General features: G+C 37.9%; 1 protein-coding gene across 2 annotated transcripts in view; it reads left to right on the top strand.

The window, feature by feature from the left end:
• Positions 1–6,832, top strand: part of Itgb6 (integrin, beta 6) — a 133,867-nt gene that overhangs the window by 53,177 nt on the left and 73,858 nt on the right. For both annotated transcript variants that reach the window (XM_005393349.2, XM_005393354.2), the window contains exon 2: positions 6,546–6,626. The gene's annotated coding sequence lies outside the window, so the exon portion shown is untranslated. The remainder of the gene's footprint in view (positions 1–6,545; positions 6,627–6,832) is intronic.

Here is a 6,832-nt window from a genome sequence, read left to right on the forward strand (position 1 = left end):
GGGGGCCTACAAAAACTACTTCCTAAGTGCCAGGCATTGTGCTACTTGCTGGGGACAGAAAGATAGCTAAGACACAGTCCCTGCCCACTGCATAGTAAGAATTCAATGAATATTTATTAAGTAAAATGCATGCCTTAAGAGAACTCAGTCTACCAAAGGTGACAGACAAGTATTTAGACAACTACAAGCAGAGTAAAAAGGATATTCTGGAGGTTGTGCCAGAAAAGGAGGAGGACAGTTGGAAAGTTCTTCCAACAGACACCAGTGTCTCTGCTGAGCCCTGGACAGGGAGCTGAGGCTGCCGAGTGAGAGGAACGAGAGGAGAACTAGGGCTGCAGGCAGTGGGGGTGCATATTCAAGGCCTGAGATGGGGAGGGAATGACTATCAGAAGAACTGCAACTAGGGACGAAAAATAAATACATCAGTACAATTACATTTTTGGGGAACTGGGATGGAAGTCTTTATGTAGAGGAGCACAGGACACTCAATTTAAAGACCAAATTCAATTTCACAGTCCAACTTGGATCCTGAGAGTTCTCCCAGGGTCCTGTTGCTGCTTGCAGTCAGCTGGCAGCAACAGTACACACCACTGGCATGAAACAGTGTACACCACGCCCACTCGTATTCCATTGGCAAGAACTAGTCATTGGGGTTCTCTTCACTGCAAAACAGGCTGGGAGAGGCAGTCTAACTGTCCTTCAGTAAGAAGAGATTTTTGGGGGCAGCTAGAACCTCAGAGAAGTTTCTATGGAATGGGCAAATGGAGAACTATATAGGCATCCTTGATCTCAGTTCATCCAAAGAGGCCAGTGGTGGCTGCCAGAGATGTCTGTGGGCACACAGAGCTCAGACCTGGGGAAAACCCCTGGAACTCAGGGCAGCCGTCCAAGGCATTTGGAGTAATTCTGTGAGATGTAATGTCTTGTCGTCCAAAGTGAGGTTTAAAAGTTGCATGTTCCACTTGCAGAAAGAGGTAAATTTTAGGTAAGAGACTGTCAAAAACAATGAAGGATCTGAATTTGTATGTTACTTTTAAGCTAACAAATTACCTTCATGGATATACTAAGGGGTGTCTGGGTCAGAGATAAAAGGCTTTATCATTCACAGAAACAGCAGAGGCCAAGGTATCAACACTTTCTTTTACCAGTTCCCCAACCCCGATTCTCACAGGATGACACAAAAGGGGAAAGGAGATGCCAGCATGTGTAGTGGACTGTGTCACAAGAAAAGAATCCTGAGTTTAAGGAACTAAGTCTTTCTATAAGGAGTAGTAAGCATGCCTGCTCTTTGTTCTGGAGGGTGACAGTATCTCTAACTTCCTAAGCTGTGAGCAAGTCTGCCCGTTAATCTGGAGAGGAACACGATTTCTATCTCTCAAAGCTGTAAGTGATTTTCCACTGGCCCCACCAAACAGTACACTATCTCTGTCTTCATAGTCTATTCACTTTACAAAAAACCCCAAAAAGATATCCAGAATAAAGACAGCCATTGCCTCTGCTTACAATAGGTACAGAAATGTGAGAGACACCCCTGGAGAACTGTTCTCCAACAAAGACAGGGCTCTTTTTAGCAAGATGGACTTTTTTTCTGTAGCAGCTTCTTTCACTGGATCCTTCTCCAAAGCTCCAGATATCGGCAGGCTTCGGGCACAGTCCTCAGAGCACTTGCCTATCGGTACTCCTTTTCTTTGGGTCTCATTTAGGCTTATTCTTTAAATACTACCGGTCTAATAGCTTGCAAACCATGCTGCTGACCCCGGTTTACAGTTTATACTTTGGCATTGCCCCCATCTCCCGAGTTTGATTTCCAGGAGCCTTTGTGGCCTCTTCATTTGTTATCTTCTGGGATCTCAAACTCACCATGTTCTGGATTCTCATCCTCCTCACAAAACCTGCTTTTTCTTCAACCTGCCCCCTCTCAGTAAAGAATAGCATTCACTCAGTTGCTCAGGACAAAAACTTTTCATTCACTCTTTCTTTCTTTCCTTGATGCCAGGAATTGAACTCAGGACCTTGTGGTTGCCAGGCAGGTGCTGTACCGCTGAGCTATATCCCCAGCATTTTCTTCCTTGTATCCATCCAAACCAGAAGCTCAGTTTGTTTTTAAAATATATGCTGGATCTGACCACATCTCTTCCCTTACATCAGCAGCTTCCTGGTCCCAACCATTATTGTTTCTGTCCTCAACAACCACATACAACTGTCTTGCCCCATATACCTTCCAAATTGCCCTATGCTTTCTTATTTTCACAGCAACAAGGTTATTCCTTTTATTTTAAAATATAAATTACGTGATATTATTCCTCCGATTTCACCCTTCCAGTGATGTTCCAACCTGTTTAGAGTAAAAATTCAAGGTAAAAACTGTCTGTCTCAGAGACCTCGATCTCTAGCCTGACCCTTTAACCTCTCCTTTTTTGTACCCCATTTGCCCATGAAAATGCTTATAATGAGGCTACTTCAGGGCCTTTGCTATGTTGCTCAACTCACCTAGGACTCTGCCAGATGTCAGTTGATCTGGGATACCCTCACTATCTTAAATAACATATCCTGCCACTCTCTCCTTTCAGTTTTATTATTTTTCATAGCCTTGACCATTGCTTGATTTTAGGAGTTTGTCTTTCTTCACTGGTATCCAACTTAGACTATATGCTGCAGTAATCAAAATTATTCTTCAAGAATGATGTTTGGCCTCTTTAATAAAATCAAAAGGGAAGGAGTATTCCCAAAGTCATTAATGGAAGCTAACATTATGCTGATTCTAAAACCAGAGAAGGATCCAACCAAAAAGAGAATTATAGGGCAATCTTTCTAATAAACATAAATGCAAAACTCCTCAACTAGATAGTGGCAAATAGCATAAAATAAACCATCATAATGACCATATGTCATGACCAAGTAAGTAGGCTTCAGGCCAGAAATTCAAGGATGATTCAAAATATGCAATTCAATACATGTAATTCATCAAATAAACAGAAGCAAGGACAAAAATCACATGATTACCTCAATAGATGCAGAAAAAGTCTGACAAACTCCAACACCATTTCTTGATTAAAACCTTGGAGAAAATAGGTATAGAAGGACCTTATCTCAATTTGATAAAAAGCCACTTATGACAAATCTAGTGCCAATATCACATTAAATGGGAAAAAACTGAAATCTTTCCTCCAAAAGCAAGACTAAGACAAGGATGTCCACTATTACCACTCCTGTTCTGCATAGTCCTTAAACATTAGGCAGAGCAAGCAAGCAAGAGAAATAAAAAGATTAAAATAGAATATGTATAGGAAAAAATAAAAAGAATATGTATAGGACAAAAAGAAGTCAAAGTATTATTTACAAATTACCAAATGCTCTACTTACAAGACCTCCAAATTCCACCAAAAGTCTCCTAGAATTAATAACCAAATCCAGGAATGTAGCCAGATACAAAATCAATATAAAAAATAGCTTTCCTCTATACCAATAATGAACTCACTGAGAAAAAGATTAGAACAATATCAATTAAATACTTCAAAATTAACCTAACCAAAGAAGTGAACAATCTCTACAAAGAAAATTACATCACTCTGAAAAAATAAATAAGGGAAGACATCAGAAAATGGAAACCTATCCCCTATTCCTGGATAGGCAGAACAAATATAGTCAAAATGGCTATACTTCCAAAACTGATATGCAGATTTAGTGAAACACTAATCAAAGTGCCAACAACATTCCTCACAGATATAGAGAAAAAAAATAAAAAAAAATTCATATGGCACCAGAAGAGTCCCAGAATAACAGAAGCAATTCTGGGTAACAATAGCAAAGCAGGAGTCATCACAATCTCAGATTTGAAATTATATCACAAAGCTACAGTAATAAAAACAGCATGGTACTAGCACAAAAACAAACATGTGAATCAATGGAACAGAATAGAGGAAGCAGAAACAACTCTAGTCACATTCAGCTATTTGGTCTTTGGTGTAGGAGCCAAAAGCATATACTAGGGGGAAGAGATCTCTTTAATAAATGGTGCTGGGAAAATTGGATGTCCACATACATAAGACTGAGTCTGGACTCACATCACCACATACTAAACTAAAACCAAAATCAAACACCTAAATGTTAAATCAGAAACACCTGTGCTGGAAGATATAGGTAAAACTGCAGACATTGATAGGCAAGGACTTTCTGAACAGAACCCCAAAGGTACAAGAAATAATACTGAGAATCAATAATCATGTCAAATTAAAAAGCTTCTGCACAGAAAGAAACAACCAACAGAATGAAGAGACAACCTACAGAATGGGAAAAAATTTTGCCAGCTACTACTTGGACAGAGGACTAATATCTAGAATACATAAAGAACTTAAAATTTAACCCCCCAATAAAAGACCAATAAAAAAATGTACAACAAATGAATAGGCACTTCTCAGAAGAAGTACAGATGGCTGGTAAATACATGAAAGAAATGATCAACATCTTTGGTAGTTAGAGATATACAAATTAAAATAGCACTGAGATAACATCTTAAGTCAGGCATGGTGGTGCATGCCTGTAATCCCAGCACTCACGAAGCTGAGGCAGGAGGATCCTTGCAAGTTCAAGACCAGCCTGGGCTACAAACTGAGCTTAAGGCCAGCCTGAACTACATAGTGAGACCCTGTCTCAAAAAAAGAAAAAAAAAAAAAAAAGGAGACATCTTACTCCAGAAAGAATGACTATCATCAAAAACTCAAATAGTAACAAATTCTGGTAAAACTTCAGGGAAAAAGGAACCCTTCTCCATCATTTATGGGAATGCAAATTTTACAACAACTATGGAAATCGGTATGGAGAGCCCTCAAAAAAACTAAAAATAGAAAATCCATTTCACCCAGTTATTCCTCATACAGGTGTCCTAAAAGAGTTAAAATTATCATATTACAGTGATACATGCATATCTATGTTTATAGCAGCACAATTTACAATAGCTAAATCTTAGAAACAGCCCTTGTGTCCATCAACAGATGAATGGATAAAGAAAATGTGGTATCTATACACAATGGAGTCATACTCTGCCATAAAGAAGGCTAAACTGTGGCATTTGTAGGTAAACGGATATACCTCAAAACCATAATGTTAGGTAAAATAAATCAGACACATAAGTTTAAATATCACATGATTTCTCTCATACGAGAAACCCAAAATATAAAGACCAAGTTAAAAGACAGATAATAGGAAATAGTGAGATTGTTTTCAAATGGGAAATGGAATAAGAAAGAGATGGAGTGGGGAGAAAGATCAGGGAAAGGGGAAGAAAAAAGAATTGAAGAAAAAATAGAAATAGAGCTTTTACAGATAGGAAAGGGATCAAAATTTAGAAAGAGTAGGGAAGGATGGGAGGAGAAGGGGATAAAAAAAAGAATTAAGATTTGTTATATACATGAACAACTGCCCCACAACACATATACTCATTGTGTACTGAAAACATACTAAAACAATTGTAGAAATATATGGTAAAAATGATGTTTGGCATTATGGAAAACAATATAGAGATTTCTCAAAACAATAAAAGTAGCACTGCCTTATGATCTAGCAATAACACTACTGGGTATTTATCTAAAGGAATTGAAAAATTACATCAAAGAGACATCTTCACGCATATGTTTACTGCAGCACTGTTCACCGTATGCAAGATAAGGAATCAATCTAGATGTCCACTGACAGGCAAATGGAAAACGAAAACGAGGTATTACATATGTACAATGGAATGTTACGCAGCCATAAAAAAATCAATGAAATTTGTGTTTTGCAGCAACATGATGGGACTGGAGAATATTATGTTAAGGGAAATAGGTAATACACAGGAAGACAAACACCTCTGTGTGGATGTTAATGAATTCATCTCAAAGAAATAGAGAGCACAGTGGTCCCTAGAGCCTGGGAAGGGTGTGAGGAGGAAGGGCTCAAGAGAGAACAGTTAGTGGGCAGAGGCATAGCTGATTGGGAGTAAGGACTTCTAATGTGCCATAGTACTGAAAGATAACCACGGTGGACAAAAAGGGATTGAATACTTCAAACTATCCAATAGAGAAGATTGTCAGAGTTCCTACCACAAAGAAATGGTATATTGCTGAGGTTATAGATATGTCAGTTATCCTGACCTAATCATTTCACATTGTGTACATGTATTGCAATGCTGCATTATAAACCAAAAATATGTACAATTATCATGTTAATTAAAATAAACATATATTTAGCACAAAGTAAATGCTTGGTAAATATTTTGTTAGGTGAGTGGATGAATAGCAGCTAATACGGCTGCATTTTAAAATTGAGGAAATATTAGGAACACTGAAATTCATGTCTGTTTTTCTTCTTCTTCAGGCTAAATCAACTGATTTTATATACCTTAATTTTTCTCCCCAAAGACATTTTTTGTAACTTTCTATTAATTATAGATTCTCACTGCAGGATTTTTACTGTGTTCTTCCAGGTGTTTGTATATGATAGAGTTCAAAATTTAACATAAGTGTTCTAAAAGAATCTAAAAATTTAAGTTTGTTTTCCCTTTGTTACAGGTTTCACATGCTTGCCTAGAAACAGATCTTTGAAAGATAATCTCCTAGGACACGAATCCCACCTCAAAGAAGCCTGTCTAGGTTAGAGAATTTCGAGTGACAAAGTATTTGATTCTTACCTGTACACTATTTCTACAAATCCCAAATACCCTCTTGGATCTGTTGGGAGTAAAATACAAACTACTCCATGAATTTAGTGATCTACTGTATATATTTTGAGCTGTCACTCTGACATTGATTTCACAAATACCTCCTATGTTCTAAGTCATAAGTTAAAAGCTGCAACA

The sequence above is a fragment of the Chinchilla lanigera genome, unplaced genomic scaffold (genome assembly GCF_000276665.1).
Source record: "Chinchilla lanigera isolate Chin_1 unplaced genomic scaffold, ChiLan1.0 scaffold00048, whole genome shotgun sequence".
NCBI classification, from domain to species: domain Eukaryota; kingdom Metazoa; phylum Chordata; class Mammalia; order Rodentia; family Chinchillidae; genus Chinchilla; species Chinchilla lanigera.